Source organism: Panthera tigris, chromosome A1, assembly GCF_018350195.1.
Source record: "Panthera tigris isolate Pti1 chromosome A1, P.tigris_Pti1_mat1.1, whole genome shotgun sequence".
NCBI lineage: Eukaryota > Metazoa > Chordata > Mammalia > Carnivora > Felidae > Panthera > Panthera tigris.
This window is the reverse complement of record NC_056660.1, coordinates 75,931,488-75,942,996: the sequence shown is the minus strand read 5'-3', so window position 1 is coordinate 75,942,996 and position 11,509 is coordinate 75,931,488. Positions and strand designations below refer to the sequence as shown.

Below are 11,509 nucleotides of genomic sequence, written 5' to 3'. Positions count from 1 at the left end.
CAGAGAGAGAGGGAGACCCAGAATCCGAAGCAGGCTCCAGGCTCCGAGCTGTCAGCACAGAGCCTGATGTGGGTCTCGAACTCACAAAGTGAGAGATCATGATCTGAGCTGAGTGGGACGCTTAACCAACTGAGGCTCCCAGGCGTTCCCACATTTTTTTGTCTTTTTAAGGCTTCGAGTGTCTTTTGCCTGGCCAGTGGACAGTTCCTGGAATCCATTGCTCAAGCCCAGACCGGGAGCTTGGGAGTCACGCACTTGGGAGGGAGGCCAGCTGCCTCGGTTTACCTGCCTCCGCGGCCCAGGAGAAGCGGCGGGGCTCGCAGACCTGCCTGCAGTGCTTCCTGTTGAAGAGCCCGAGGGCGTAACATCAGCGATTCCCATGTCAATAACACTGCTTTCCGTAGGCACATGAAACACTGTGGTTCCCGGGAGGTGAGCAGGGATCCAGAGGTCTCCGTCCTGTACCTGCCGCGCAGGTGCTCATCCCTCCTCGCAGGTAAGTACAGCTCATCCCGACCCAGGAGCGTTCTAACTTGTGACCCGATGTAGTTCGTTACAGGTCCCCTTCCACGCTCACAGGCTGACACAAATAAAATAAAATAAAATAAAATAAAATAAAATAAAATAAAATAATAAAATAATAAAATAAAATAAAATAAAATAAAACAATAAAATAATAAAATAAAATAAAATAAATAAAATAAAATAAATAAAATAAAATAAAATAAAAGAAAAGAAAAGAAAAGAAAATAAAACAAAACAAAATAAAATCAAGACAATAGGAAAAGGACCTCGGAAGCGTTCATCAACGTTAACGTTCCAAAGAAGCCGTGCACTTGGTACTGAAACACGACAGATCTGCCCTTCGTGGACCCCGGAACCCTCCCCGTCTTTCCCTCTCTCCGCATGACACACATTCGCTTCTGAATTTTATGCGATGTCAAACTCCCTCGAGTGGTGTGAGGAACAGCTAGAAGGTTCTGAGTAAAAGGTTTCAGGTCATGATTGACACCGCAGGGTAAGGGCACGGCTTTCCTGACAAGCTGTAAATTCGGCGGTGAATTACAGGACACAGGTGCTGCTTAGGAAGGCTCTGAGCAGATAATTTGTGAACATCGGCCTATATATCAAGCGCGGCTTGCAAACGGCTCCGGTATTGGATGCAGACGCGTCTTCTCTTTGTGAGATGGGCTCTTCCCTGAGCCCAGGACAAGGTGTGCGTGTGGCTGTGACAATGAATCACTGCAGCCAATGGGGGGTGGGGGTGGGGGTGGTGGTGGTTATGGATGATGCTCATGAAAAGTGCAACCATCACTCAAACCGGCTCTGACAGAGCCTTCCAATCAAGATTCCACTTCCTGGCCCTGGTGGATTAAGTAAAAAAAAAAAAGAAAAAGAAAAAAGAAAGTGCCTGAGGTTCCATCGAGGAACGTGCCACATCTTCATAAATCAGCCTGGGCATCAAAGGTGCTTGAAGACCTACGCTCTGCAAACGTAACGAATGTAAATCAAGGGCAAATTGTCTCTGTGTGAGCGGCGGTGTCCCACTGACTGCTGGTTTCCTTTTTGTCGATAAGAACTTATTTTTATTCTCTTGTTAGACTCAGGCGTTTCTTGCCTCCTCAGGATTTGGGTGAGACTCGGTTTCGGATGAAGGGAAGGGTGGGGCGGGGGGAAGTGACTTGATTAATAATATTAAAATATGAATCTAGAAATATGTGAAAGAACTTTGCATTGTATTTTAACCTTTCATGTGACAGTCTAGGCAAGGTTGCCTGCCTGTCCCCTCCACTTCCTACCTGCCCCCCCCCCCCCTTAATGTTTTGGCTATTTCTGTGACTCCTTTGAAATTTGGGTTGGAACCCTTAAAGATCTTTTCCATTTTTTTTAATTTCCACTGGTGTTCAGCTTTAAGTTAATATATTGTTTCTAATGTTTATTTATTTATTTTGAGAGAGAGAGAGGAGAGCGCAGGGAAGGGCAGAGAGAGGGGAGGGCGAGAGAGAGAGAATCCCAACCAGGCTCTGAGATGTCAGCACAAGCCCTATGTGGGGCTCGAACTCACCAACCCTGAGGTCCTGACCCAAGCCAAAAGAGTCAGATGCTTAAACAACTGAGTCACCCAAGCGTCCCTGGCTTTAAGTTAATCTTATGGGTGAAAACTTATGATTATTTCGTTGTGATTTTTCTTTTCAGAATTGCTTTTTGCCCCCTGCAATCATATCTACTGGTGTTTATAATAAGCAACGGGGGGATATATTATTTAAAAAAAAATTCCAAAGGCATAATATTAGCTGAAGTCTCCTTCCTGCTCCCAAGAGACATTTAATGCTACACTTGTTCCCAACAATGTATGCATCCTCTTATGAAACATGAACGTACAATGTACATGCAACCATATTTTGTTTTTTTTTTCTAAATAAAAGGCCAAATCACTACACATTTTAACTTGGGTTACTTTTAAAAAGTTAACAAAATTTAAGGGAAAAACTAACAAATTAAGTAGACATTCCCACTGTCAAATAACAAAAAAGTTAAGAAAATATGATAAAACTGTTGGTATGTTAGAAAAAGTCATTTTTTATATTGTTGATTATTTGCACAGGTTTAGAATAAACTCATATGGAAAAGAAAAAAAGAGGTAAGTAATACATCGTAAAATCAAACTGTTGGAAATGTATTTAGTAATTTTTATTTCTCTCTTAGATTTTTATATTAAGAAAATAAAATATGGCTCATACATTTATTTGCTCTCTCTGTATGCATTATGCTTGATATAAAACAAGTCTGGAAAATAAACGAGGAATATTTAAAATGAAACCTTAAATATATCAGGTAACATCATTTATGAGGTTAGTATTTCTTTGTTATCAGTTTTCTGCGAGCATTTATTACAGAATATCTTTTGTTTTAATTGCTCAAGACAAAGCAGTTTAGAGACATTTTCAGTGAGGAGGGACCCTCAATTAACTTTCGTTGCTGAGATATTTAATGTGCATGAGTTACAATATAACAGGGTAATTACCTAATACCTTTTGTGAAGGAATTCTAATAAAGAAAGAAATTGATTCGTACATAATGAAATTCAAGCTCTTCATTTCTCACCAAATTTTTCTTATTAAAATGGTTGTAAACTCTTATTTTGAGACCAGTGGAAGAAATTTCTATCTTACATATAATGTTGAAGAAACTTCATAATTGTAATATATTTTAAAGTAAGTCAATAGCTAAGTTACTATAAAATGATGCACTCTTAAAAGTCATTATGTGCAGTGTGGTACCAAACTCCACTTTATTTAGAGAAATTAGACATAAGGGCCTAGCGTTCATTCCTATAAGTCTAATTCCAAATATCACTTAATCAATAGGAAGATATTTTCTGGACTTTTCCGCTTCATAAGTACTCATTATAATCTGCTGTTTAAAACGATCATCCATGAGCTGCTTTGAGTTTAATGGGAAATATGTATTTCTTTCTGAAAGCAACTGATGAGAAAATGGAGTGAATGCTTTTTAAATTACTTCCAAGTTTGAAAACCTCAAAAGTTGTTTTGAACTTATGAAAAACGTAACTTATCTACCAGAGTTAAAATTACTCTCGTATTTTTTCTTTTTTTCTTCTTAAGCTCGGCCAAAGGCCAATTAACGTCTGCAGCACTGGTTGTGTTTACGACCTGGGCTCTTGTCTTCGCGGAGCCCATGTGAAACGAACACTACTTTGTAAGTCAGGGCAGAGGAAGAAAAGAGGTTTGCACATTTTTGCTCTCGCTGCTGGGATGTGTTTCTACCTCCACCGCCACAAGCGTCAAGAAAGGTGTGAAAAGAAAGGATATTGTTTCTCCCAGATGCTTGAGAGCAAGCAGGAGAAGCTGAAAATAGCATCTGGAAAAAAACTGTGACAGATTCACCTTAATGAAAGATATTTAAAGATAAAATTGCCTCATCAGATTTTTAGTCTCCACCTATTAATTAAAGCAGAAGAGCTTTTCTTGGTGTTTATTTCATGCTAATAAAGCCTAGTGTGCAGACACACGCACGCACGCGCATTTAAAATGTGTGGGAACCTGAAAATACAATAATCTACTTTCATAATCGTAATAATGATCAGATATCGTTTTTTGACTTAACTTCTGTTTTCCAAGGGCTATCACGTTCCACATACAGTTAATACATTTGGGGCCGAGTATTCAAATGACTGAAAAACGCAGTGAGATTCTTTTTTTTCCTTCCAGTTTTCATTTGGCAGTTTGGCACTGTGTGAGTAGAGCCTCAATGGGAGACGCTAAAAATAATGCTTGGAGTAAAAATTGTGTCTGGTTAAGGTTTCTCCGCACTGTCTCTTCAACTTGGCACTACAGTCAAGAATTTTCACGGACTGGAAGCAAAAGACCCAAATGCAGTCACTGATGTAACGTGATGACCAGTAGCGGACCAGCTGGATGGTGACCGTCTGCTGGAGACCGTCCGGGGAAGTCTTCTGCAGAGGGATTGGAGTGGACGCCTCGTCGCGATTCCCCTGGGAACCCCATGAGCCCACGCTCACCACACACCCCCTTCTTACTAAATCCACCTATGTTTTGGGGTCTGAACTTGCTTATCTTCACAGCCGCACCGGGCAAGCTGATTCTCTCTCTCTCTCCCTCCCCCCTTCTCTTTCTTACATATTCATATTCTGTTTTTCTTCTTCCCTCTTTGGGCACTTTTTTCAGTCGCCTTTGTGAATTCCTCTTCCAGGGTACATCTCTTGAGTGCTGGGAGTCATCTGCGATTTTTCTGAGCTTTCTTCCACTCCCCAGCTCCCCCCTAGCCCTCCCACCCCGACCCTCTAACAGTTTATTTGCTTAATGAGCAGGCATACGCAAACAACTTTGAACTCTAACCTTTCAGTCCAGACTTCTTTCCTGAGCCCTAGGCTCTCAGGTTCAAGGGTTAACTGAACATCTTCGCTTGGATGCATTCTTAAACGTAGCGCCCTTGATACTTCCTCCCCTCCCCACCCTCACTCTTTACTGCTCACCACTTCACGTCGGTTCTCTCTCCTAAACAAATCTTGAATCCGGCCATGGCTGTCGGTTCCCCGAGACCAGCTGTCAGTAAACAAAGACCTGCAGATCAATTCTGGCCCACTGCCTGTTTTTGTGAATAAAGTTTTATTGGAACACAGCCATGTCCATTTGTTATATATTGTCTATGGCTGCTTTTATTCTACAACTGCCAAGTTGAGTTTTGGTGACAGAGCGCATATGGTCCACAGAGCTTAAAATATTTACTATGTGGCCCTTCATAGAAATGCTGGCTGAACCCTGCCGTAGAGAATACGCACATACAGGTCACCATAGCAACGCATTCTAATTATCTCAACTTACTCCTAAAGGGACTCCCTGCTTGCTACCCCAAATCCAATTCTCCACAATACAATGGGAGTCATTAATATAATATAGTTCCCGTCATGCCTCTTCTCATTAGCCCTTCCATGACCCCCCCACCCCCCGCCCCCACTACCCCCCTTGCCTCTGGAAAGAAATCCAACTCTTTGACGTGGTCAGCATGAGCTAGACTGGTACCTCTCCTTGTGTTGCAACTTGCGTTGTGACTCCCACTGTTCGAGATGCATCAGGACCACGTTCAGCTCTTCCTGTGTGTCATGTGACTTCTTACTCTGGACTTTTGCACATGTTATTCCTTAGGTCTGAATGTCGCCTCTGGATCAGATGTTACGCCTCAGGGAGACCTCCTGTGACCACTGGAGTCCAAGACAGGGCTTCCCCTTTTGGGTTTGAACAGTGCTGTGTGTTTCTTCCGTAGGCTTCTTCACTCTGAATGGAAAATGTCTGCTTGTTACTTGTGATGGTTGATTTTATGTGTTAGTATGTGTCACCATACTCAGACATGTGGCCAAACACTAGTCTTGATATTGCTGTGAAGGTACATCTCAGATGAGATTAACATTTAAATCAACAGATTTTGAGTATAGCACATTATCCTCCATAATATAGGTGGGCCTCGTTCAATCAGTTGAAGGCTTTAAGATAAAAGACTGAGGTCTTCTGAGGAGGCAGGGATTTTTTGCCTCTGGACTGTCTTCAGACTCAAAATGCAACATCCCCTGTTCCCTGGGTCTCCGGCCTTGTTGGTCTACCCTGAGATTTTGGACCTGCCAGCCTCCACAATCGCATGAGCCCATTCCTTAAGATCAATCAGTGTGTATGCATGGGTTTATGTATTGATCTGTCTGTGTCTCCATCCATCCATATGTCCACCTGCAACACATTGGTTCTGCTCCCCTGGAGAACCCCGACTAACCACCTCTCCATATATGCCTGTAAGAGACAGGGAGTGTGTTTGCCTTGCAAAGCGTTAGCTAGCGTGGTGCCTGGAATATAGGGAACATATTTTCAATACGAATAAAGAATGGGCATATTATCTCATCTAGCAATGTAGTAAAACAGGTAATCTATGGGAGAGGAAAAAATGGCTGCAGTGAGAGAAAAGTCGGTCTGCTCGTCATCGCAGAGCAGCTCTAGACCGTTCTCTGTTGAGGCCAAGGAGAGTCTCTGAATGATCTACAGGTTCCTGGTGGGACAAGAATGCCACCCGTGCCATTTTTCTGGGACACGGTTTACGTGTCATAGCAGCGAGAAAGCATGAATGAAGGTCTTCCCATGCCTCAACCTATCAGAAATGCAGAGGAATAGACCCACAAGACGGGAGCTCTCCTCCCTGCACACACCCATCCCTGATGGGGGTTCTGTTGGGGCAGTGATCGCTGTTACAGAAAATTATTAATCTGATGCTGGGGTGGGAACGTTAGCTTTGCAGGTTGGCTCTTCTCAGGAGCCCTGGGAAGGGATGGGGTTAGCAGGGGCAGTGTTCCACGGATCTGTTCACCGGCGGGGACTGGTGTGAGAGGGGCCAACACGCATGTCGAATTAACCTCCCACTTCATGATGGGAATTACGGTGGTCACGTGGCCTCTAAGAAACTTGCTCTCAATTTAGAAACATTTTTCTCTTTTTTATTTCTTGACGTCCTCTCACGTCTGACCTGGGGAGACACCCTTTACCACTATTTTCCACTCAAGGATCTAGCCGAGGGCCTCCTCATCAGAGCAGTGTTTTCTGGGGGGCATCACACCCTAGATATTATTCTCTCAGATTCTTTGCTAACCTGATGTAGTCACTTTGTTTAATAAACACTTATGCATAGTATTTATTACGTAGAAGGCATTGCTCCAAGTGCTTTACTAATAATTCAATCGTCATAACACCAAGAGATAAGCACTACTTTTATCTACACATTGCAAAACAGGAAACTGAGGCACACGCAAGTCAAGTAAGTTGTCCAGGTTGCTGCAACGGTAAGCGGGAGGGGCAGTATTCACGCCATGGCGGGGAGCTAGGGTCACATCTAAGTGCTTTTCTCCATCTTGCTCTGTGCCTGACATTGAGCCCGGTTGTATCACATTGTGGTCCCCAGCCTGGGCTTCATAAATCCTCGCTCTGTTTCCAGGATCCTCAAGCCACATCATGTCATTTCTAGATTTTCCATTTAGACCTCATCTTGGTTCTCTTACTGGCTCCCTGGACCCCCTCGCTAGCTGGCCACCCTCCTAGACACAGAGGATGGTCACGCTGAAAGAAGGCAGGATGTCAACGAGAAAAGTTCTTTGTAAGAAAGAGAGTGGAGGGGTGCCTGGGTGGCTCAGTCGGTTAAGCGTCCGACTTCGGCTCGGGTCATGATCTCGCGGTTCGTGAGTTCGAGCCCCGCGTCGGGCTCTGTGCTGTCAGCTCAGAGCTGGGAGCCTGCTTTGGATTCTGTGTCTCCCTCTCTCTCTCTGATCCTCCCCCGTTCATGCTCTGTCTCTCTCTGTCTCAAAAATAAATAAACGCTAAAAAAATAAATAAAAAAAAAGGCAAGAGAGTGGAAATAAATAGAACCCGTTTTTCGTATCTTGAGTCAAATCATTGAATGAAACAGGATTCGTGTGTTTAGAAGTGTAACCACTTGATAAGAGGGGTGGAGTTAAATCACTTGCTGGCTCAAGGGAGACAGAAACCACCTGGATGTCTCAGTTAATAGGCGTTTATTGTAATAAAGGTGGAAAAGACGTATCAGTGGCCTCATGGCCAGTCTGCGGAAAACCAAAACACGATTCTTGGCCGTTGCTCTGACCACTGGCCGTGGTTGTGGTGTTCCAGTGACCACTGGTGTCCTGCCAGGCTCATGCCTTCAGCCTTGGACCACAGCCCTTGCCCGCCATGCCACCAGTGAGCCCTCCTCTGACTCTGGGGTTCCTTCCATTCTCTCTGCCTCCTACGTGCTGTTTCCCTCATGACTTCCACTCTCCCAGGCTTGCAACTAAATGCTAAATTTGCTTCTATGACTAGAAGGGGACCCTGAGTCATTTATTCTTTCTACTTCTCTCAAGAGTCTGTATTTTATCAGGAGAGCCTATATTGTAAAGTATCACACTTAAAAAAAAAAAACAAAAAAACATGGGATCATTGTTCATTATGATATATGGTCTTTATAATATACGGTCTTTTTTTTTTTATCAGACTCTCTCTACACGATAGTCCCCAAATGCTTTAAAAACTAATTATAGATTACAGATTTTGTTTTTATGTTTTCACCACTTGTAACCAAAAAGAGAGGAATCCGGCCAGCTTCACACGGTTAAACCTTATTTATCTCTCCTGTCCCGGGAGTTAATTGTGTTGTCTTCCAAGTTGCTACGCCCCCCAAGGGGGCAGGCGGGAGGAGCAGCTGCCACCGGTGACAGGGACAGCACAGGCGCAGGTGGTGGGGAGGCTGTGCGAGCCGGACCCCTGGAGAACTCCGCCGTCAGTCTCAGCCTATCCTGCTGCTTTCAAGGATCCACGGCTTCCTTGGACATTTAGTGGTGCAGGCCCCGAACTTTTTTTGTTTTGTTTTTGTTTTCGTTACGGAAGACATTGCCCACAGACACGTTTTCTCGCTCTTGATACTTTCTTCTTAAAATCGGTATCAGGATGCCTTGTATATTTACTGGTGTTCTTGCTCCACGTTGAAGACGAGGATGAAATTTGTTTACTCTTGTTAGTACGCACCCGGAAACCATCTGTGGGGTGAATTAACAAGTGTACGTAGGGGTGCATGTAACAAGTGCACGTAACAAGTGCCTTACGTGGAGGCGCGTTCTCCGCAAGGCAGTGTCAGTTCTGGAGTTCTGAAGCGAAGGCACCTGGCTCTTTTTCTATGTAAAGTGTGGCCATACGTACAGCACACAGACGACGGAAGGACAGTCCGCCTGGGGCAGGACAATTTCATAGCGAGGGGCCCTTAAGGGAAATAAAAGGATCTATGAAGTCCCTTTGGATGAAGAAGGCAAGGCTGGAAAAACGTTGAGAAAAACACCGCCGCAGAGATCGAGATAAACATGTTTCGACCACTTTGGTGTTTGTTCACCTCGTGCAGCGTTGCAGCGGGGCGAGAACCCCACCGAGGGTTTCACCAAAGTTTAGGGCCACTCTTTCTGTGAATATGGCGAAGTCATTTTCGTTTCAAGGACAAATTAATCACGGACCTAATATAATTTGGGGGGAACGGACTTTATTCTTCTGGGAAGAGCCTGTTACTCATTATACGTCGTAACATTAGGATTTTTTTAAGTGTAATTTGGAAAGATGAAAGAGGGGTTCCGATCGCTGCTCTTTCCCATCTACACCCTTCATCTGTCATCTCCCCCGTTCAGCAAAGTCTTCTGAAGGCCACATGCGGCTGACTGTGTTTCATATTACAGTCTACAATTTGGGAGTTAATTAGGAAAATATTCTGTTAATTAATTTCCTGAGCGCTTCTTATCAGTACACAGGCAAACTGTCAAGCTCATTTTAAGGAAACATCTCTGCTCAACTATTGCCATTTATTAGGCACTTCATTGATTTCCAAGTGTATTTTAGGGAATGGCGGAGCACGATAACTGCAGTTTTGCTGGGTTTCTTAAAAGGCAGGAAAGTGGATTACGCCAAAGCGATGAAGGCAAAATCATTTTTAAAAGAGGACAAGTTGTATGACCCCAATTTTAATATACACGCATGGGAAGCATAGCCTTTCAAAATAGAAATACGATGCCAGCTAAGTAATGTCAGAGACACTACGTGCCAGTATCTTTCCACAATCTACAATTTATTTGGAGTACGGCGGCCAAACCTTGTATGAATGAGTGCGCATGTATGGGTGGAATACGACTTTCCGGATACCGGCAACTCTTAAATAAGTGGCCTGGCAGTGGTGAGCGCAGTTCTTGTCGTGTGGACTGGCTTGCTTATGGTTTTTGCTTTTCTTTATTGCGGTAGGCAGAGTAATGGCTCCTAAAGATGTTCGTGTCACACGCTGGGGAATGTGGGAGTCTGTCAGGTTACATAGCAAAGGGGAATTAAGATTGCGGATGGAATTAAGGTTGCTATCAGCCGACCCGGAGATGGATAGATTATCCTAGATTATCCTGGATTATCCAGGTGGGTCCAATGTAATCACACAGGCTCTTCTAAGTGGAATAGGGGAGTCAGGAGAGATCTTGAGAGAGAGAGAGAGTCAGAGTCAGGATAATGCCATGTAAAGATGTGACCAGAGGTGCCTGGGTGGCTCAGTCGGGTGAGCGTCCGACTTCAGCCCAGGTCATGATCTCGCGGTCCGTGGGTTCGAGCGCCGCATCGGGCTCTGTGCTGACAGCTCGGAGCCCAGAGCCTGTTTCGGATTCTGTGTCTCCCTCTCTCTCTGACCCTCCCCTGTTCATGCTTTGTCTCTCTCTGTCTCAAAAATAAACAGTAAAAAAAAGATTAAAAAAAAAAAAAAGATGTGACTGACCACGCTGGCTTAAAGACAGAAGAGAGCCTTGAACCAAAGCAGGTGGGCAGCTGTCACAGAGGGGAAAGGCAAGAAAATAAATTCTCCTCAGACCTTCCAGAAAGGAACTCAGTCCGTCCTGCTGAATGACACCTTGATTTTAGCCCATGAGACCTGTGTCAGACATCTAACCTAGAGGTTTTCTCACTGAATCCTTCAACATGTGTGTGAGGCAAGGGTTGTGATTTTCCTTTTACAAACGAAGAAGAGAAATTTTAAATTGCTTGTCTATATACTCAGAGCTGGCATCGGAGCCACACCTGAACTGAGGTGTGTCTGCCTTATAAACTCTGGTCTCTTTTCTCTGCTACGATGGCTTCTTAGTCTACCAGTTGCGGAAAATATCACTGGAAGGATCTGATAGGCATGTGTGCTTTGCCACGAACAAGTCAGTTTATTTGTTTATGGTTTACTTATTTTTGAAATACACTGTTGATATAGTACTTAAGTAAAAGAGAACACAAGACTTGCTCAGTAACAGAATGTTGAAAGAATGAAAGTGGAGATGAGTCAATGAACAAGTTTGGTCGCCGCTCCAAAGGGGTGTGACATTTTAGTCAGGGGATCCTCACGTATTAAGGACAAAATGATTGCTCTCGGTTAACCACTGAAGTTTCTCTGT

General features: G+C 44.0%; 1 long non-coding RNA gene across 1 annotated transcript; it reads left to right on the top strand.

Moving 5' to 3' along the window:
- Positions 1-1,301: 1,301 nt before the first annotated feature.
- On the top strand, positions 1,302-5,028 carry LOC122231096. Its single transcript, XR_006208242.1, has 4 exons — positions 1,302-1,503; positions 2,606-2,641; positions 3,627-3,814; positions 4,233-5,028. It is a non-coding gene; the product is annotated as an uncharacterized LOC122231096 (long non-coding RNA).
- The last annotated feature ends 6,481 nt before the right edge of the window (positions 5,029-11,509 follow it).